The following is a 23,682-nucleotide window of genomic DNA, read 5'->3' as shown; positions in this document are numbered from 1 at the left end:
TTAGTTACAGAACAGGCAATAAATTAACTAATCCTGAATTTTCTAATGTACGTGATCATGCCGAAAAATGTAAACAACCTATTGAATATAAACATTTTGAAATTCTCTCCAGGGCCACCTCACCTCATCAATTAGCAATAACTGAATCGTTATATATTAAGAAGCTTGTTCCTTCTTTAAACAATCAAACTACCTCCACAACACTGTACCTGTCTTGAGTGTGCCCCTGTGTCTGTTTTTTATGTCATTAGGTCCTTGGTTCCCGTCCTGAAAGGTAGCGGTCTGTTGCTTTCATTCTGTCTGTTGCATATTAGTTTTTTAATTTTTTAATTTTTGTTTAAAGTTTAAATATTTTTTAATTTGTAAATTTCTTAATTCTTAAGTCTTTGTAATATTTTTATATATTATTTTAATTACGTTTTTCAGCTTTGAAAATGAGGCTGCGTCCTCGAAACGTCAGCATGTTTAATAAATGGACAATTACTAGTACATGACGTCTCCTTCAGCTCCTTGTTGTGTGTATATATATATATATATATATATATATATATATATATATATATATATATATATATATATATATAGACAGATGCATAGATAGTGTGAAAAGAAGGGGTGCGATCACTACCTTACGTATAAAGTTTATTTTTAATAAATTTTTTTCTTCATCCCTATTCCAGACCTCTCCGTTCAGGAGCGAAGGAGGCTGCCAAATTCTTTAGCTTTGGACCAGGTGCTTCGGGCAGCACTAGTGGAAAAAGGACTACCCCCTGAATACCCTTTCTTTTTTTAGGGAGGGTGACCTGCCGACTTCAGCCAGTACAGAGGAAAGAGTAAGGTACAGTTACCTAATAATACACGGTGTCCATAAAGTCTCAGTACCATTCTGGGCAATTTATACATGCAATGGTAGTGGAACTTTATGGACATCCTCTATATTTATTTTGTATCTCTCGAGTGGAATCTGGGGCACTGCCTCGGAGCGCTAGAAGGGAATTCTCGGTAATGTATTTTTGTTCTGTGGTGAACAATGCAGGCTAAGTTATCCAAGTTCCTCGTCATCCCTTTTAAACTTTCCATTCACGAATGGTGTGTTCGCTTCGTGGAAACGTCTGTCAGTGTTTAAGTAAGTCTAGATTATTCTCGTCCGTGTTTTGATGGCGTTCAAAAGGGGATTTAGCGGTTGTATAGAATGCTTGGAGGAGGTTTAGAAATCCTTCATAAGCAAGCTATACATCCTTGGACTGTGCTTGGCGTTCTCGGGTATTCTACAGCCAAGCAATTTCAGTGGTATTCGTGGCTTGATATAAAAAGATTTTCAAACAATGAGACTTTCTGAAATTACACGTAAGCAACTATCACTTGTGCGAAAGATGATTTTCATACTGTTCTTCAAAGTGTATACTATTCATTCCGTGTGTACTGATCTTTCAGGTGCATACTATTCTTTCCCTGTAGTATACTATTCTTCGAAGTGTATACTATTTTTTCCGTGTGGACTGTCCTTCCAGGTGTATACTATTCTTTCCGTGTGGACTGTCCTTCCAGGTGTATACTATTCTTTCCGTGTGGACTGTTCTTCCAGGTGTATACTATTCTTTCCCTGTATACTATCCTCCAATGTGTAAACTATTCTTTCCGTGTATACTGTTCTTATAGGAGCATACTATTCTTTCCGTGTATACTATTCTCCAAAGTGTATACTATTCTTTCCGTTTGTACTGGTCTTCCAGGTGTATACTATTCTTCCCAGTATACTATTCTCCAAAGTGTATTCTATTCTTTCCGTGTGTACTGTTCTTCTAGGTGTTACTATTCTTTCCCTGTAGTATACTATTCTCCAAAGTGTATACTATTCTTTCCGTGTGTACTGTTCTTTCAGGTGTATACTATTCTTTCCCTGTATACTATTCTCCAAAGTGTATATTATTCTTTCCGTGTGAACTGTTCTTCTAGGTGTATATTATTCTTTCCGTGTGAACTGTTCTTCCAGGTGTATATTATTCTTTCCCTGTATACTATTCTCGAAAGTGTATAGTATTCTTTCTCTGTGTACTGTTCCTCCAGATGTATACCATTCTATTCGTTTGTACTACTCTCCAAAGTGTATACCATTCTTCCCGAGTAGTTTATTCTTACAGGTGTATACTATTCTTTCCCTGTATACTATTCTCCATAGTGCATACTATTCTTCCCAAGTATATTATTCTTCCAGGTTCATACTATTCTTGGCTTGTACATCAGGATAATTAACCCTTAAACTTATCATAGGTCAGAAAGGTAGTCTGGTGTCATATAATGTTAATATTCGGTACCCACCAAAGATAACTTTTTAAAAAGTATTTACTTCTTGTGAGCGCAGTAATCAGCTTTAAGGTAACTCCAGTATATTGTTTGACTTCTACGTAGGTTCCGTAAATCTTAATATTCTTAAAACTTCAATTTTATATATATATTTTTCGTCTAAAAGCATATACGTTTTACTATTTGATTCTTTGAGTTCTCAGGTTATTTCATTTCTTATAAACAGGTAAATTCTGAGAAAATGGTTTTGAGAGAGATGAGGACTTACACAGGTAATCACATAAAAAAAAGCGAATCTCGACTTTGTATCACCTAAACACACGAATGCAAATTCCGGGTGAAAAGATGCTCCAGAAGTGGACCACCCGAATTTGTAGCAATCAAGTTAATATCTCTTTTCGTAACAACATTTTAAATTGTTTTTAAAAGATTATCTGATATAATTGCCTTTACTCTCGCACGGAAACTTTTCGGAACTATTCCTTTTTTATTTTAGTTATTTATTTTTTCCTTATTGTATTTTAAACATTTATCAAAACAAAATATTGGAGTCTTTACTACCGTATGGAAACTTTTGGGAACCATTCTTGTTTTTCATTTGAGTTAATATTCGTTTCTGGAAACTTACTTTAGTTTAATTCTTTCGTTACTTCAGGTAATATCTGACATATGCCGGAGCGACCATTTTCGTAATTGCATCTCTCTGGGCGCCGCCCTTAGCAATTTCATTAGTGTTGCTTTCGCTAAGTGAGAGGAAAGAAAGTCGTTGCATTTCATGAAAAGAGAGAGAGAGAGAGAGAGAGAGAGAGAGAGAGAGAGAGAGAGAGAGAGGGGGTATTAACATTATTGGAAGTTATTTGCTTCATGTAAGTCACCAGTTGCTAATAAATGAGTGCTGTGGATCGCACGCGAAACTTTTAATAAAAAAAGAAAAGTAATCCAATTCTTACCAGTTCTTACCGATAACTTTTGTTGGATGGGTGACCACATGTCAGTGATTTAAGAGACGCGCAACAGATCGTAGGAGTCTGCTGCGAGCTTTGATGAGCTACAATGAGAGAGAGAGAGAGAGAGAGAGAGAGAGAGGTGAAATCATTAGCACCCGAATCATCTCACTTATGGGGTGGTCACGATTCGGTCGGGTACTGGGAGACCAGAGAGCCACACCAGACCTCTTATGACCAAGTTTCTTGGTTTTGTTGCATCGTTAGTTCAGCTATACTTGGAGAACGTTGATGTCTTCGAGGTACTAGTTGTGAATTCTGCTGCGATATAGTAAGCATTCTCTCTCTCTCTCTCTCTCTCTCTCTCTCTCTCTCTCTCTCTCTCTCTCATCACATATTATGAAAGTGTATGAAAGGGTAATGAAGAAAAATATTATGAAACATTTAATAAAAAATAATTTGTTTAATAAAGGACAACATGGTTTCGTACCCGGAAAAAGTGCACAAACCCAACTGTTAGTCCACCGTGAGAACATATTCAAAAATATGAAAAGCGGAAATGAAACATATGTGGTTTATCTAGACTTTGCAAAAGCTTTTGACAAAGTAGACCATAATATATTAGCGAAGAAAATTAGAAAACACAATATCGTGGATAAAGTAGGAAGATGGTTAAAAGAATTTTTACACAACAGAAAACAGATAGTTATTGCAAATGACGAGAAATCGGATGAAGCCATGGTAATATCCGGTGTGCCACAAGGTACGGTGTTAGCTGCAATACTGTTTGTTATTATGATTGAAGACATAGACAGTAATGTTAAGGATTCGGTAGTGAGTAGTTTCGCAGATGACACAAGAATAAGTAGAGAAATTACTTGTGATGAAGATAGGAACGCTCTACAAAGAGACCTTAACAAAGTATATGATTGGGCAGAGGTAAATAGGATGGTATTTAACTCTGATAAATTTGAATCAATAAATTATGGAGACAGAGAAAGAAAGCTATATGCATATAGGGGACCTAATAATGAGACAATCACAAATAAGGAAGCAGTTAAAGACCTTGGTGTGATGATGAATAGGAACATGTTATGCAATGATCAAATAGCAATTCTGTTGGCAAAATGTAAAGCAAAAATGGGAATATTGTTACGGCACTTATTCAAAATAAAACAAGAAAAGCTGAAAACAACATGATTTATGCTTTAACAAACTTATGTTCGTTAGGTCCAACCCTTGAATATTGCAATATGATATGGTACCCACACTATCAAAAGGATATTGCACAAATAGAGAGTGTACAAAGGTCCTTTACAGCTAGAATAGAAGAAGTTAAAGACCTTGACTACTGGGAAAGACTACAATCCTTAAAATTATATAGTCTAGAAAGGAGAAGAGAACGCTACATGATAATTCAGGCATGGAAACAGATAGAAGGAATAGCAGAAAACATCATGGAACTAAAAATATCAGAAAGAGCAAGCAGAGGTAGATTAATAGTGCCCAAAACTATACCAGGAAAAATAAGGAAAGCACACAGGACATTAATCCACTACGCACCAGCATCGATAATGCAGCGTCTATTCAATGCGTTGCCAGCTCATCTGAGGAATATATCAGGAGTGAGCGTAGATGTGTTTAAGAATAAGCTCGACAAATATCTAAACTGCATCCCAGACCATCCAAGATTGGAAGATGCAAAATATACCGGAAAATGTACTAGCAACTCTCTGGTAGACATTAGAGGTGCCTCACACTGAGGGACCTGGGGCAACCCGAACGAACTGTAAGGTCTGTAAGGTCTCTCTCTCCTTGAAGAATACATTTTTCCTCTGAGGTACGACGTAAGAAAATGTAATCGTGTACTACATTTCTTGTGCTACTCTCTCTCTCTCTCTCTCTCTCTCTCTCTCTCTCTCTCTCTCTCTGTGTTTTTGTTACTGTTACAACAGAAGGATGCTTCATGTACTTCATCGAATGCTGTATTTATTGGCACCACGCTTCTCTCTCTCTCTCTCTCTCTCTCTCTCTCTCTCTCTCTCTCTCTCTCTCTCCAATTTAGTCTGAAGAATGTATGAAGGTAGGTCTTCTTATCAATCTAGAAAGTTGACGTCGGGTAGAGGAAGAGTTGTTTTCATTAGACGACGAATCTTTTTTTTCCTCCTCAACCTTCTCCAAACTGATCTAACTTTTGACCGACGAAACTTGACGCTAAAAATCAATACTAAAGTTTTTTTCAGTAACTCGAGGTCAAAGAAAAACGACGAAACTACACAAGGAAATGTTTTCAAAACAGTGAAAAAAGTCCCTGTCTAGAAAAAACTGTAAACTTGACTTTAGTTAGGAAAGATATAGATACCGAAGGCGTATTACATAACGGTGTTGAAGAGCGAGTTCTCTCTCTCTCTCTCTCAGTTCTTCATAATGATTTTTTCCTATGTTGATATCAAGGTCATATGAACCAGGCGCGAAAATCAGAGTTTAGGCACCCAATCTCTCTCTCTCTCTCTCTCTCTCTCTCTCTCTCTCTCTCTCTCTCTGGCCTTCCTCACCCCTACCCAAAATTAGCTGCATCACTGGTCCCTTTTGAGGATCCCAGTTGGTGTTAAGGAAGACCTGCCGCCCTCCCTTTCCCCTAGTCCCCCCTTACCCACATCCCCAACACCTTGCCCACCTCATCTCATCCCCTCACACCACAAACCCCACCCCTCCCCCTCCCCCCAGCCCCTTTGGATCAGGTTCACAGTAATGGCCGTGCCATGTAATTGGGGGATCGGATGGAGGTCTGGCTGGAAGGTCTTCTTCGGGTCACTTCCAAACTCTGAGGACTTGTTTTTGGGAAGAAGAAGAAGAAGAAGTAGAAGAAGAGGAAGAAGAAGTTGAATCAAGAGGGAGGAGAAGTAGTCATAGCAGGGTACGGTTGCAATAGGACGAGATGAAAACGCCGAGTGTTGGAGTAGCGTTAGTTGATAGTGGAAATCAAGAGAGAGAGAGAGAGAGAGACCCAATTGAAGGACATGTTTGGGAAAAGGAAGTATAAACCAAAAATGTATAATGAAAATCAACAAGAGGATGAATGGAAAAATAAAGAAGGAATTATAAACCAAATTTGCGTAATGAAAATCAATAAGATGACGAATGGAAAAATGAAAAAGAATTGTAAACCAAAAATGCGTAATAAAAATTGATAAGACAAAAATGCATAATGAAAAACAGTGAGTATGAATGGAAAAAAGGAAAAGGAATTATAGACCAAAAATGCTTAATGAAAACCAATAAGAGGATGAATGGACAAATGAAAAGTTCGCAGATATCTTACGGTGATGAAACGGTTCGTTTGGGGAGACTTTTTTTTCTTAATGTTTTCTGAATTATTTTCTTGCTTTTTGTAGCCTCTTTACTAATACTAACTTTGTCTATCTATCTATCTGGTTATCTATTTATCTATCTCTCTAACCCCTGCAGAATACGGCTAATTCCTTCTTTCTCTCTTTTATCTCTTTCCTTCGTTCTTCATCCTTCTTGGTTATATAATAAATGTAGAAGCCCCAAAGTTTTATACCTTTTCAACATTAGTGGGATTTTTTATGATAAAAAGAATGGTTTTGGCTATATTTCTTTCTCCCAGAATACGATCTGACATTCTCTCTCTCTCTCTCTCTCTCTCTCTCTCTCTCTCTCTCTCTCCTTACATATATATATAATAATATATATATATATATATATATATATATATATATATATAAATCTAAATGAATAAATAAAATAAATGATTATGTATATATATGTATATACATATATATATATATATATATATATATATATATATATATGTATATACATTATATATATACATATATATATATATATATATATATATATATATATATATATATATATAAGATAGTATGATAGATAGATAGATATATATATATATATATATATATATATATATATATATATATATATATATATATCTATATACATCTATATATATATATATATATATATATATATATATATATATATATATATATGTGTGTATATTTATATATATATATAATCATTAATATATTCATTTAGATTTTTACTTTCCCGCGTCCTAATCAGGTCTGGGCAAGATAAAGACACCCGCTCTCCCGTCCCATTTGAAGACTTTAAATGAAATTGCAGAATTTCCTTTCTCCCTAAATTCAGGACTTTCCGTACCTTCCTTCCGGGTTATTAGCATTTATGGGACGATTCCGGGTCACCGATGGTCCCGGTGGCCCCAAAAAGACTCCCCAAATTTGGACAGTGTCGCGTTTGTTTTTCCAGAATGGAGGAAAAGTCATCTACATTCGTTCATACCGATGTGGTCTGCTCTTATTGATAAAAGTAGTGCTAATAATAATAATATTAATAGTGATAATAATAATAATAATGATGATAATAATAATAATCGTATTTCTCGCACTCTTCACCCATCCAGCAACATTATTACTAAACTCATTATTATTATTATTATTATTATTATTATTATTATTATTTATTATTATTATTATTATTATTATTATTATATATTTTTTTGCTCTATCACAGTCCTCCAATTCGACTGGGTGGTATTTATAGTGTGGGGTTCCGGGTTGCTTCCTGCCTCCTTAGGAGTCCATCACTTTTCTTATTATGTGCGCCGTTTCTAGGATCACACTCTTCTGCATGAGTCCGGGAGCTACTTCAGCCTCTAGTTTTTCTAGACTCCTTTTCAGGGATCTTGGGATCGTGCCTAGTGCTCCTATGATTATGGATACAATTTCCACTGTCATATCCCATATCCTTCTTATTTCTATTTTCAGAACTTGATACTTATCCATTTTTTCCCTCTCTTTCTCTTCAACTCTGGTGTCCCATGGTATTGCGACATCAATGAGTGATACTTTCTTCTTGACTTTGTCAATCAACGTCACGTCTGGTCTATTTGCAACGGTATCACCCTATCTGTTCTGATACCATAGTCCCAGAGGATCTTTGCCTGATCGTTTCTATCACTCCCTCAGGTTGGTGGGCTCGTACCACTTATTACTGCAAGGTAGCTGATGTTTCTTGCTCAGGCTCCAGTGGAGGGCTTTGCCACTGAATCATGCCTCTTTTTGTACTGGTTCTGTGCAAGTGCCGGGCAGTTCCGCTTGCCTATGTGGTTTATGGTTTCATTTTACGTATTGCACTTCCTACATATGGGAGAGATGTTATTTCCGTCTATCGTTCTTTCAACATATCTGGTTCTTAGGGCCTGATCTTGTGTTCACTGTTATCATTCCTTCAGTTTCCTTCTTTAGCTCTCCCCTCTGTAGCCATTGCCAATTGTCATCGCTGGCTAGTTCTTTAGTCTGTCTCATGTATTGTCCGTGCATTGGTTTGTTGTGCCAGTCCTCTGTTCTGTTTGTCATTGTCCGGTCTCTGTATATTTCTGGGTCTTCGTCTACTTTTATTAGTCCTTCTTCCCATGCACTCTTTAGCCACTCGTCTTCCCTGGTTTTCAGATATTGCCCCAGTGCTCTGTTCTCGATGTTGACGTAGTCCTCTATGCTTAGTAGTTCTCTCCCTCCTTCCTTTCGTGTTATGTATAGCCTGTCCGTATTTGCTCTTGGGTGTATTGTCACATGTTTCCTGGTTTCCTGATCTATGCTGCGGAGTTCTGCCTTCGTCCATTCCACTATTCCTGCGCTGTATCAGATTACTGGCACTGCCCATGTGTTTATGGCTTTTATCATATTTCCGGCGTTGAGTTTTGACTTGAGTATCGCCTTGAGTCTGCATATATTCTTTCCTGATCGTGTCCTTCATTTCTTGGTGTTTTATATCCCCTCCTTCCATTATTCCCAGGTATTTGTATCCAGTCTCATCTATGTGTTTGATGTTCTTGCCCACTCTGTACTTTATCCCTTCAGTTCTCGTTTACTTTGCCTTTCTGTATGTGACTAAGGCGCATTTTTCTATTCCAAACTCCATCCTGATGTCCCCAGATACAATCCTTACAGTCTGGATTAGGGTATCTATTTCCTTGATGTTCTTCCCATACAGCTTGATGTCGTCCATGAACATCAGATGGTTAATTCTGTTGCCTCTTTTCTTGAGTTGGTACCCGGCATCCATCTTCTGTAGTACTTTTGTCATGGGAATCATGGCTACTACGAAGAGTAGTGGGGACAGTGAGTCGCCCTGGAAGATCCCTCTCCTGATATCAACCTCTGCTAGTGTTATTATTATTATTATTATTATTATTATTATTATTATTATTATTATTATTATTGTTATTATTATTATTATTATTATTTTTGTAGTTTTCTGTGAAAACTTACTTCTTTTATTATTATTATTATTATTATTATTATTATTATTATTGTTGTTGTTGTTGTTGTTGTTTGTAGCTTTTTCAAATATTGTGTTCTGTGAAAACTTACTTCTATTATTATTAATAGTATGATGATGATGATGATGATGATGACAACATGCGGACGGTATTATAGTGTAGGCGACGACCCAGGTGAATGGGAGCTAATGTTTGGTGACTATAAGGTTTTCGTTGGTGATAGTGAAGAGCAGCTTCAGTGACTTGAAAAGAGTTTCGTAAAACGAGAATAGTTAGAGAAAATTTCAAGGATAAATGAAAAGTCATGAGGTTTGGAGGAATAAATATTGATACCGACAGTTGGATAGGTGAAGGAAATAAAGCCCAGGACTTCTCGTAAAATGTTTGCTAGACAAGATAGACAAGAAATGTTGGATTGAATGAAGGCATTTTGTTGAACCATATCTCCTTTAGGAAGTGAAGTATTCTGCTTCTACGGCGTCCAAAATCGCTCCTGGTCACTTCTCCTTCTCTTCTTAGAAACCTCCAGTCTCGGTTTTGCATCCTTTTTGTAAGAACTGATTCGTGATTGTGTAGTTAGAGAGGTTGAAAAAGTGAGTAGCATAGGAAGTCAGTATCCAGGAATGATCAGATGGAGTGTATATTGGAAGAGAGAGTTGTACTGCATGAGAGGGGTGGACGAACTGCTGATGAGCACTGTGTATAGTAGGTATCTAAATGCTTTAAGTTGGTGATAGTGTATTTACTGGAGCCATCCCCTACTGAAGGAAATGCATTATTGGTAAAAGCTGAGCTGGCAGGTGCCTGTAATGTTCCACATCTCACTCTCCAACTATTTTTAAAAGGAAGGTTTTTCTTTGAAGTTGCAAATAGTCGTTTGGAGAATAAAGAAAAATTAAAACCCAGCGCAGGAAGGCTTCAGAAAATTCTGTATGGGGTGAAAATGGGTGTCAGGAGTCTTCTGTGAAGTAACTACCATAAGGCTCTCTCTGGAAATGGTCTTTTGATGAAGGCGCTGCAAGGATGGAGTCTTGGAGTCTTGATCAAAGGGCCCGTCCGTCCGTCCGAAGCCTTTCAGCTCCTCGTAGGTCGGTAATATGTTTTTTTTTCTCTCTTCTCTCTTACTTTCGTCAAACACAAAGGGACGGACATTCAACCACTGTAATTAACGTGCCTTCCTTTAAGAAAAACAACAACACGTTATTTTTGTTATGTATTTTCTAGAGTGCCTCTGTAGATTCTGTAGAGAAGAATCTTTTAACTTTAATGTTCATCGCCTTACTAAACTTTGCGTGTTCAGCTTAAACTTATTCATCTAATCCCAGCAAGGGCCTTTGCCAAAGGCGGTCTGTACGTGTGGCAACGTGTTAAAAGGCATAGGTGGCCTGGTATGAACCTCTGGACTTTTTCAACTCAACTGAGATGTTTGTTAGTTAAGGAATATAGGATAACGGGCTTTATATGCACATAGGAACACTTTGTTGGTAGTTTGCTTCTCATTGTGTCACTGGTACTCAAACAAGTCTAGTCCAAGGCCTGCCTAAGATTTCAGTGACACTGAATGTCAAAGACTTGTGTGAGATTTTCTGTGCCCAGGCTTGGTCACCCACACAAACGCTGACCATACCGAACTCTGCTTTAACATATTGAACAGAGAGCCAGGCATTTGACGAAAGTGATGCACTACTGCTTCTGACCTCATTGTGGCCCATTGCCTCACGCAACTGTCTCCTAAGTTCTGTTGGAAGTTGCAGTAACTTTCTTTTTTCTGTTTTTGTTAATACCACGATCAGCCGTTCTTAATTACCCATTAACAAGAATGGAGACTGCAAACCCTCATGAAAGAATATCAATTAACTATATATTTTAGTTCGCTCCTTCTTCCATCTGCCGGCATCAAATCTTTTGGTATGTAGGTAAGTTAAATATTACAAACCGCTCCCATGATGCAGAGAGAGAGAGAGAGAGAGAGAGAGAGAGAGAGAGAGAGAGAGAGAGAGAGAGATTTTACCTTACCTTACAGACCTTACAGCTCGTTCGGGTTTCCCCAGGTCCTACAGTGTGAGGCACCTCTAATGAGAGAGAGAGAGAGAGAGAGAGAGAGAGGAAAGTGTGTTAAATGCTACCATCATTTCCTTACGTGGCAAATGAGCGTAATGGAAGAAAAAAAATCACAGAAACATTTTGAAAGGTCGGCTAATTTGGGCTGTTGATGCCCGGATGGAGATGAATGGCTAACCCCTCCTCCCTTACCCCCCTCGTCCCCCACCCCCTTCCTTCCTCGAGCCTGCTTTTCCTTCTGGGGGATACCGGAAGTGAATGAAGGACATCAAAGGAGTATCCTTATTTTCATCGCTGTGGAAACCGTTTCCCCGTAATTGGTGGACACTGACGCTGTTATGATAGCAACCGAGAAGCATTACCTTTTATCTTGACCGAGAAGCATTACCTTTTATAGTAATTGAGAATCATTACCTTTGATGTTGACCGAGAATCATTGCTTTTTTTCTGTTAATTGAGACGTATTACTGTTTCTGTCAACCTAGAAGCATTACTTTTTACTCTCATCGAAAGGCATTACTTTTTATGCATTGCCTTTTGTGTTAACCGAGAAGCCTTACTTTATATGATAAACGAGATGCATTGCTTCTTATGTTAAACGAGAAGCATTATTCATTACGTTAACTGAGAAGCATTACTTTTTTACGTTAATCGAGAAGCATTACCTTCCATGTCAACCGAAAATCGTGACTTTATACGTCAACTGAATGACCTCATAGGTCCTAGTGCTTGGCCTGTGGCCTAAATTCTATTTTCAGTTCAATTCAATAGATAATGAAGCATTAACGTTGATGGCAAAAATTCGTTGTTGGAAGATTCTGCCGTTAAATCTTTATTATTAGTGTTATTAAAGAAAGAATGAGCAAATAATGAGCAGAAATACAGAAACGAAACAGGAAGAAAGTTCTAGAAAATTATAGGTATTTTGAAACGTTTCAAGAAGACCATGCTTCGAAACATTTCAACATTTTATCATTTTTTATGATTGTCCCTAATGTACTCACGTGTATGTGGAACAAGGGCAATGAAGAGAGAAAACCTGGATAAAGTTAAAGTAAATAATAAACTAGGAAGTCGATAAACGAACAGTTATACGAGCATGGAAACATCTTAAACAAGAGGACAGAAAATTGCTGTTTAGTCATTCAAAGATTAAAAACAATATATAGTACTTAAACATGAAAAAGTACGGGTATATAGATATTTGAAAAAATAGATTATGAAATTAACTAACAAATATGAAAAAAATAGCAGCTTTTGATTAAAAGTAGCTTTACAGGATAACTCAAACAAGATTTCAACGTTTATTGCGAGTAATTTGATTTTGAAAAAAAAGACTGGTCGGTTGGTTGTTATGAATCTAGCGGGCCATACAAGGCCTCTTATTCACCTTTTAGCACCTTGCTGCACTTAGGAGAATCGTTTGGGTAAGGCCCGGGCTAGCTTCAAGTTGGCTGAATCTAACCAATCTCCAGGAGCAAGATCCTTCGCTGGCATAAGGCCAGTTTTATGTAGAATAATCTAGAAAATAGTGGTCTCAGCGGCTTACTGATATCATACAGGAGAATATTATTCTTACAATAGTAGTGGTAAAAGGTTTGAAAGAAATGACATTAATGCTATCTTTACCTCGATGTAGGAGGACGGACGTCTTGCTGACAATACTTCATTATTCTCGTAGAGTTCCATCTGTTTTTCTGGGTTCCGAGACAAAAAAATCCTAAAAGGCCAACGTAACACAAAGGACTTCGAGGATATGCGAGATGATTTTAAAAGAATTCTAAATATTCTCACTCGTTATAAAGCGATCCAAGACATTTTAATTGGTTTGAAAGTGTTTCAAGGTCTCCTAGTAAGTTCTGGTAGACTCTTGAAGCAGTTTAGATTGATCTGTTAATTAACTGATGTATTTCTGAAACATGTCGATTATTTGAAAGCGATACGGAACACGACAAAATATTGTTATTAATTTCCCAAAATATTTATTGTGTTAAGGACATTATTTTTGAAATTATAATTTTTATTAGATAGTTTGCAATCGGTAATGTAAGACAGGATCTCGAAGCATCCGAGAATTCAAGGAACTTATCTTTGTTTCTTTTTGTCTTAATCAAGGCTTATTTGGTATTAAATTTCTTTCTTCTTTCATTTTTTGTCTCTCTTTTTTTCCTAGTGACTGTGAATCGTGTGGAATATCTCGAAAAGGTTCGGAATAATTCAGAATGCGTAGAAGCTCTTCAAAATAATGATAGAACACCGTTGAGGCTTTTCGTAATCATTAGCCGAATCTCAGATACCTTTTTGGAATTTTGGAATGCATAAAAGTCCTTATGGAGACATCAGATACGTAATGATACGTATTACATCTTTGACAATAGAGTAATACCCCTCTGTGTACTATATTCCTGGCCTTATTCCATCGGAATCGAATGCCAGTCGATATGGGAATTGACTTGGAAATTGTGCTTTGAGAATGGTGCTTGGGAATTGTGCTTTGAGAATGGTGCTTTGGGAATTGTGCTTTAATTTCCTTCATTCGATTCCCCAGAGTTAAGTACAAATCTGACGTTCGAGGAATTACCTGCGTTGGAAAGCGGTTGCCAAGGTAACCCAGTTTATGTTTGTAACTCTTGGAATACACACAGTTCTCTCTCTCTCTCTCTCTCTCTCTCTCTCTCTCTCTCTCTCTCTCTCTCTCTCTCTCTCTCTCTCTCTGTAAAGTGCAAAAATGAAAAGGATAAAAAAAATCATAGCATATATTTTGTACTATGCGACAATTTTTATTGATTAATGATGCATTTTTAATTTTGTGGAAGTAAGCTTCCCCTATTATATGTAGATATATTATGCATATATACATATCTATAAGTATGTAAGTATATATTATATGTAATATATATATATATACACATATATACATACACACATACATATATGTATATAATATATATATATATATATATATATATTATATATACATACACATATATATATATATATATATATATATATATATATATATATACATACATACATACATATATATATCATATATATATATATATATATATATATATATATATATATATATATATATATATATATGTGTGTGTGTGTGTGTGTGTGTGTGTGTGTGTGTGTGTGTGTGTGTGTGTGTGATAAATCAGTGTGAATATTTTGCATCATGCGAAAATGTTTATGGTTAAATGATGAAAGCTTTTTTTGTTTATTTGGTGGAAATAATAAACTTCCCGTAGTGCTGTTTCATGAGAGACAAAAGGCCATCGTCATTAAATGATACATTGGCTTTAAAACTAAGTTCAATCCCGTTGTTTCGTACTGAATGCATGGCTGTAATCAAAACGCTTTTTAGAAGCGTTTTCATGTTTTATATACGCGCTGCGGGGACGAATATGTGCGTTCGAAGTTTATTCAGCGTTCTGTCATTATTGATAACGTCAGCAACTCTTTGCTGTTAGTCTGTTATTAGATTTTCTGATTGGCCATTTTGCCCTACTGTTCCTCATTATTTTTTTACTTGTACTTAAATTCGCCTCTTTATTTTTTACTCGTACTTAAATTCACCTCTTCATTTTTGCTCGTAGTTGACTTCACCTTTTCATGAACCATTGCTGAAACTTGTAACACACTTTGGGAGGTAGAGTGGCAGTGCGTCACAGTGAGTTTCCTATATAAACTAAGAGATGTGTGTTTATTACAATCTGGTCTGTTTTTAAAATAATGTGTGTACTAGAAATGATAATGATAATAATCTTTCTATAATGGGCGTAATGTCTGTCCGTCAGTCTGTCATTCAATCACGGCCAAACGGCTGGTCAAATGGGCATGAAACTTAGCAGGGTCATAGTGGGGACTCCTAAGATAGTTTATAATGGGGTTTCATCCTACTCCCCCTCTCCGAAACGGTTGGGGGTGAGAAGGGATTCCCTGAAACGGAGCTGGTGCTGCCCGTGAAACGAGGCTGGTTATGCCCGTAGACTTGGTTACTTTACGAATTTTCATACATACTTTCTGTGTACGTATGTTTGCTAGTAATAATAATATAATTATGATAATAGTAGCAGGAAATCTTTACTTAGCCTTAGGAAACGTGATATACTAAGTATGCACTGATCAGCATATGGTTATAAGAGACTCATGCAAATAATAATAATAATAATAATAATAATAATAATAATAATAGACTCCTGGAATCGAAATAATAATAATAATAGACTCCTGGAATTGAACTCTTCTTGCTGTTGAGGCAAAGTTGGAACAACTGGATCGCTGCTTATCGCAAGTTTCATTAACAAGGGGGTATATTTTAATACTGAGCCTTAGGCCTAAACTCAACCTCGATATTCCGAAATAATTAACGGTGAGGGGGGAGGGGGTAGCGGAGAAGGGGAATAGAATCATCCCCTGTAGGAAATGTAAAAGTGTAGTACAGCACATGTACAGCGATTTTCTGCTTTGAATGAACATAATTGGATTTCTTGTTTAGAATATCTGATGGTTGGCGATGTTCTATATATATATATATATATATATATATATATATATATATATATATATATATATTATATATTTATATATATATATATATATATATAATATATATAATATAATTTGGGAACATGACATTTACTGGAATGAAAATTTGTTAATGCCAGTTCGTGCAACTATTCTCCTCTCGTGATAATATACACAAAATCACACACACACTGTATGCATGTATATATATGTATATATATATATATATATATATATATATATATATATCATACTGTGTGTGTGTGATTTTGTGTATATTATCACGAGAGGAGAATAGTTGCACGAACTGACATTAACAAATTTTCATTCCAGTGATGTCATGTTCCCAAATTTACGAGTACATTACAAAGTCTTGGAAAGTAAGATAAAGTTTTACGTGATATTTGTAAAAGAAAAAGGAAATAATTAAAAAAGTCTTTCCTACTAAACGTTTCTAAAATAAATTAGGTTTAATATCATATTCTGCTCAGTCTATTCACCAACAACTAGGTCATAATTTTGGTCAGGTTCGTCTTTCAGTCAGCAAAGCTGCGTGAAAATGACGACCTAGAGAGAGAGAGAGAGAGAGAGAGAGAGAGAGAGAGAGAGAGAGAGTCTACAAAACGAGGGGTAGACCAGACGCCGGTTATATGAGATAACTCTCCATCAGGAGGGCAAACAGCGGACGCCCACCTTCAGTAGAGGTTACCTTGTCTCTGTGTTGACTTAGATCATGAGATGGAAGATCGTTTGATCACGCCCAGAGAGTGTTCGTTGACCCTCCTTCCTTCCCTCCCTTCATTGTTTACTGACCAGCTGTTTAAAATATGTGGACACTGACACACACTTGACCTGAATAGGTTTTGTTATTTCACATGGAAACCTTTGTAATGGAAAACACTTGGGATGCTGAAGCCACTGAAGGTTTTTTTTTTTACTGAAAGCTTATGGAAGTTAGAATTCTTGGAATCCTCTGTACTGGATAGGCATGGAGGGTTGAAGCTATTGAAATCTTTGTACTGCAAGTTTATGGAAATTTGAAGTTATGGAAACCTTTTTACTGGAAAGACATTGAAGGTTGAAGCCACTGAAATTTTTTTACTCGAAGTTTATGGAAGTTTGAACTCATGGACACCTTTATACTGGATAGGCGTGGATGGTTGAAGCTATTGATCTTTGTACTGGAAGCTTATGGAAGCTTGAAGTCATGGAAACCTTTTTACTGGAAAGGCATGGAAGGTTGGAACTATTGAAAATTTTTACCGGGGGCTTATGGAAGCTTGAAGTCATGGAAACCTTTGTAATGGAAAGGCATGGAAGGTTGAAGCCATTGAAGTGTTTTACTGGAAGCTTAAGGAAACTTGGATTCATTGAAAACTGTATTCTGGATATCCATGGCAGGTTGAAGCCATTATATATTTTTTACTGGAAGCTTGTGGAAGCTTGAAGTCATGGAAACCTTTGTAAAGGAAAGGCGTGGGAGGTTGAAGCCATTGCAGTTCTTATACTGGAGGCATATGGAAGCCTGAGTTAATAGAAACTTTTATACGGGAAAGGAATGGAGGGTTGAATCCACTGAAATCTTTGGACTAGAATCTTATGGAATTTTGAATTCATGTAAATCTTTCATGTTGGATAGGCATGGAAGAGAACTAAATTTTTTAAAGTAAACACACCAAAATACTCGTAAACTATAGGCACTAAGGAAACACAACATAGTTAACCAGTATATTAACAATATACCAACATACACTGAGAAATTTCCCTCAAGTAAACACGAGGCTCTCGTTAACTGTCTGTGGTCCTGAAGAATTTACGACGACTAGCGATATACGATGTAGCGGATATAAAATGTGTGTAATTCAGTTTTGTAATCATCTGAAATTATGATAGGTCATCATTAAACACGAAAAGCATAATACAAACTATGTCTTAAACTGCTTATCAGTCTAAAACAGTGAACTAATCACGTTAAAGCTGAATTATCAACGTTTAAGTGGTTAATGGCTAGCCTAGCAAAAATGCAAACATATTACAAACGTAACACTCCCAAAGGTATATAAAAACTGCTAACAGTCACTAGATTACTAGATGCCAAGACACAAGACACGTAAATTTGGATGAAGTTTGATGATTACTTTAATTCAAGACAAGCAAGGCCTTTCTTATAGAAACACTTCAATAAGGCTGGAATTTACAAAGGGCTTATCCAATGACCCGCTTTCAGGTTGACCCTTACCTGTAATGTATTCCAGAGCGGCGATTGGTTATATTAAGAGGTTATGTTCAGACTCTTGATCATGACTCATGCCAAGACGATGACGAGCGTTGTAGAACTACTTCTAAACAGACGGCACAAGGTAGACACTGTAGCACATTCCCCAGGAATCCAGGAATAAGTTTACACCACGATCATTGCTGGTATGTCAGGTTTATAAGAATGCATATGAAAGTCAGCTCCTTCCAGGTCCTATTGATAGAAGGAAAGATTAAAACTCCTGCAGGTGGCTGCCGGACTGTTGCTGCTCACTCCGTCTTAACCTAAGTAAACATTTTTTCCCGATAAGTTACGGGTAACAGGTGCAAGGGTCTATTTGAAAATGGGTCGAGGGGTAATTATACGAGTGACAAGTACTTAACAAAATCAGTAATTTACATATCTTATGTCTTAACATATGAAATATATATTAATACTGCATATAGTAAATTAATTTTCCTTTAGGAAAGTTGAAACCATTAAAATTATTTTACTGGAAGCTTATGAAAGCTTGAAGTCATGGAAACCTTTGTAATGGAAAGGCATGGGAAGTTGAATCCAGTGAAAGTTTTTTACTGGAAGCTTTAGTTCATGGAAACCTTTATAATGGATAGGCATAGAAGGTTGATACCATTAAAAATTGTATGAGGAAGTTTATGGAAGCTTGAAGTCATAGAATCCTTTTTACTGAAAAGGCATGAAAGTTTGAAATAATTGAAAAAATTGTACTGGAAAATTATAGAAGCTTGAAGTTCATGAAAATCATTGTACTGGATAAGCATGGAGGGTTGAAGCCTTGAAGTCTTTGTACTGTGATGTTATGGAAGCTCTAAATCATGTAAACCTTCGTACTGGATAGTCATGGAAGGTTGAAGCCATGAAATCTTTGCACTGGAAGCTTGAAGACATGGAAATCTTCTTGCTAGAAACTCATGGAAGCCTTAAATTATGGAATTCCTTCCCTTTTTAACTCACGGAAACTTGTAGTGATGGAAAAATTTCCCCTGGAAACCCGTGGAAGCTGGAAGTTATTGAAATCTTTCTCCTAAAAGTTCTTAGAGCCTGAAGTCTTTGAAATCTGTCTCCTGGAAAATCATGGAAGCCTGAAACTAAGGAAACCTTTCTACTGGGAAACTCATGGAAGCTTATAGTCCTGGAAATCTTCCAACTGGAAACTCAATTGCATATTGACGGATTGTTTAGTAAATGTGCTTGACCTAAACAGCGTGGTGCCACTGAACATAGCATGTAGTCTGGAATACTATTTAGTACAGATTCGGTAATTTTATAGAGGAATTAGCTAAACTACTGATTGACAAATGCTTGACTCGTCATGGGTGGTGTCAGTGAATGTGGTATGAAAATTAGTCAACATTTTGGTTTTACATTCATAAATAACACATTTAACAACTTCAATGATCAAACTACCTTTGAGGCAAAATATTAATGATGATTGATAGTCGTAATCAGCGTCTCGGAGGCACGAGTCAACTCTATAAATTTTGATGAAATAAAATCAGTGACTATCCGAGACTTTGAGAAGGAGGTGAAGAAGAGAGCATCATGTTCGGCTGCCAGTTTATATCTCAGTTCGGTGGCCACTTCTTTCCCTCTGCTGCTAGGCTTTGGAACTCTCTTCAATTCGGTTTTCCAAGATGTTTTTAGTATTCTGTTGACACCTCGGGACTCAAATCTGACCCACAGCCACTCGCAATAGACTCCTAAAGTCTGTGATAAGTTTCTAAGTTTCTGGACACTGGTTGTGGGGTGAGGTCGTTGCCCCATACCAATGACCCCCATGATAGGGGTGGGGGTGCGGTGGGATGGGTTGGGGGAAAGCCCCATTCGTCTAAGGTTTTGGGATTTTGATTCACTGGTTGAAAGACCCAAAGTGTATAAATGGACGCGTCACTGTGTTCCTTTAATAATTGCCGAATATTCTGGCGCTGGGTTTAGGTCATAAACGTTGTCGTTATCTCCTGCCCATGAATAATGATGTAATATCGGTGTTTGTAGTGATGATGGGAAGGACACACACACACACACACAAACACACACACACTGCCTTCTCCGTTGTAATCGAGAATCATCGATCTGTCGTCCATTATCATCATGACTTTGCAAAGGCCAGGAAGCCTTAATTAATTAGAAGGAATTTTTCCCCCTGTGTCCAAATACATAACAACGTGATAAATGTACAAGCAACGCTCCTCCCTGATTAGAGCGTAGAGCTGGCGTCTGGGCGTTCAAGTTGAATAAACAATAGTAGAAAATTACGTCAGACCGTAGGATATTTGTTGATATTTTAAAAGTATTATAATATATATATATATATATATATATATATATATAATATATATATATATATATATGTATATATATATATATATATATATATATATATATATATATATATATAATACTTTTGAATATCAACGAATATCTTACGGTCTGATGTAAGTTTCTACCACTGCTTATTCAAGCTACATCTTTGTCTTGTAGATATCTATCTAACGTGTGCGCCCAGCAACTGATGGAATTTGCACGAGATGCGCCAGAAAAATAGGATAAAAGTGTGAGTTGCTCTTCTGTAATTTCGCAACGTTACCATGGTAACCTTTCTTTCTCTCAAATTTCCTCATAATGTCGATTAGTTAGTCAACTGGAAGACATATATATATATATATATATATACTATATATATATATATATATATATATATATATATTATATATATATATATGAGGCGGCTTCTTAGTTATTACCTGTGTGGGTGTGTGTGTGTGTGTGTGAGAGAGAGAGAGAGAGAGAGAGAGAGAGAGAGAGAGAAATGTGTTGGGTTGAACAAAAGGTGTAGTAAATAAGAAATTCCCACACAACCCCTTTGATGCCAGTGATGCCTTACCACCACAATAGTCTTACCAGATGGTAAGTCATATGTATACATATTTTTAGGTCACTGAGTTCCAGAGAGAGAGAGAGAGAGAGAGAGAGAACCACATACAAGCTCGGTTTTTTTTTTTTACTATTTTTACCTTTCAGACAACTGATTTTTTTTTTCAGGCGCCATTGTCATAATGACAATGTCCTTTTGTGTCACGTCAAAGGAAAAACAATTTTGAGACGAGAACAGACGTGAAGGTCCTCAAACTACAATACAGAATTCTTCTCCACAAATAAGAGATCGAATGAAATGATTATGCTACTGCATGGCTTTCTTAGAATTCTGTTATATATTTTATATATTGTATATATATTATATATATATTGTATATATATATATATATCTATATATGTCGATATATGTATATATATATAGTATATATATATCATTATATATATATATATATATATATATATATAGTATATTATATATATGATATATAGATATATATATATATTATAATAATATATATGATATATATATATATATTATATATATATATTTATATGTATTATATATATCATATATATATATATATATATATTCTATATGCTATATATATATGTATATATATATATATATATATACATACATATATATATATATATATATGTATATAGATAGTTTTAGTATATTATATATTAGTTTTTATATATTTTTTTTTATATATATATTATATAATATATATATCTATATATATATATATATATTGTTCTATATATATATATATATATATATATATATATATATCTATATATATATATATATATATGTAATGGACAAGACTTCTACCTAGACAAAATCAACCAACTCCTTAGCGACACAAACATTTACGACAAACTGACGAAAAATCCCCTCAAAAACGTCCCCACAGAATTTTTTCGGAAAGTAAGATTAATTGGCTCAAGACAAAAAGAGTATTGAACTATTAGAGAAATTTAAAGTAATTAATCCTAAATTACCCTACTTTTATGGCCTTCCCAAAACTCACAAAGACAATCTTCCATTCAGACCCATCGTTTCATGTGCCGGAGCTTTCAGTTACAAAATTTCTAAATGGTTAGCTGGCCTCCTTTCCCCTTTTTTAGGCACTTTTTCTCCCAGTCACATTAAACATTCGGAAGATTTTTGTCACAAATTAAGAGATGCGCAAATACAACTTCACAACATAAAACTTTTAAGCCTTGACGTAGATTCACTATTTACAAAAGTACCAATACAGGACGTTCTTCAGTTTTTGAGGGAAAAATTATCCCCCTATTCAGATCATTTCCCATTGGCGCTAGACAAAATAATAAAGTTAGTTGAATTATGTGCATCTAATATGGTATTTTCATTCGGGGAATCATTCTACAAGCAAAAATTCGTATGTAGTATGGGTAGTCCTTCAAGTCCTATTTTAGCCAATCTGTACATGGAATACTTTGAAACTACAGTAGTAAATGCAGTAAAACCCGAAAACATGCTGTGGATGAGATATGTAGATGATATTCTAACATTTTGGGATAATAGGTGGGGCAATTTTAATGAATTCCTTTCAAAATTAAACGCATTAGTGCCCAGCATCAAATTTAAAGTTGAATGGGAAACAGACAACAAAATTCCTTTTCTTGATGTTTTAATAATCAGAGACACAACAGAATACAAATTTACCATATACAGAAAACCAACGTTCTCACTTTCATACATTCACTACTTTAGCTATCACGACATTACTATCAAGATAGGTGTAGCCAGCAACCTATTCTTAAGAGCCTTACGAATTTGTTCCCCAGATTTCCTGGAAAAAGAATTTGAACTAATTTGCAAGCAACTTTCGTCTTTAAAGTATCCTGACCATATAATTGAGAAAGCAATTCACAAAGCAAACGTAATTTTCTACCGACCCCCTCAAAACAAGACCAAAGAGACACCCAACAATAAAATAAAAATTCCTCACCTGGACAGCATTAAGACAGTGACTCAGACCCTCGGAAAATCTAACCCTTTTGCATTTACTTACCCAAAAACCTTAGCTAAATCCCTGATTAACGTCCAACAAAAGACATTCCCCAAGGAAACAGGGGTTTATGAAATCCCATGCCAGGACTGTGACCAATCTTCCATCGGATTTACAGGAAAATTACTTCCCCAGAGATTAATACAACGCAAACGGTCAGTTATATCATATAGTATATATATATATATATATATATATATATATATATATATATATATATATATATATATATATATTAGCAATAAGTCACCAAACTGCACGTGACAAATATACTATACGTAGACA

At 35.9% G+C, this 23,682-nt stretch overlaps 1 long non-coding RNA gene across 1 annotated transcript in view; it reads left to right on the top strand.

Moving 5' to 3' along the window:
* Window positions 1-23,682, top strand: part of LOC135226116 (uncharacterized) — a 334,862-nt gene that overhangs the window by 120,808 nt on the left and 190,372 nt on the right. The window contains exon 4 of the long non-coding RNA XR_010317171.1: window positions 681-838. This is a non-coding gene — a long non-coding RNA (uncharacterized LOC135226116). The remainder of the gene's footprint in view (window positions 1-680; window positions 839-23,682) is intronic.

Source organism: Macrobrachium nipponense, chromosome 14, assembly GCF_015104395.2.
Source record: "Macrobrachium nipponense isolate FS-2020 chromosome 14, ASM1510439v2, whole genome shotgun sequence".
NCBI lineage: Eukaryota > Metazoa > Arthropoda > Malacostraca > Decapoda > Palaemonidae > Macrobrachium > Macrobrachium nipponense.
This window is presented reverse-complemented; position numbering and strand designations above follow the sequence as displayed.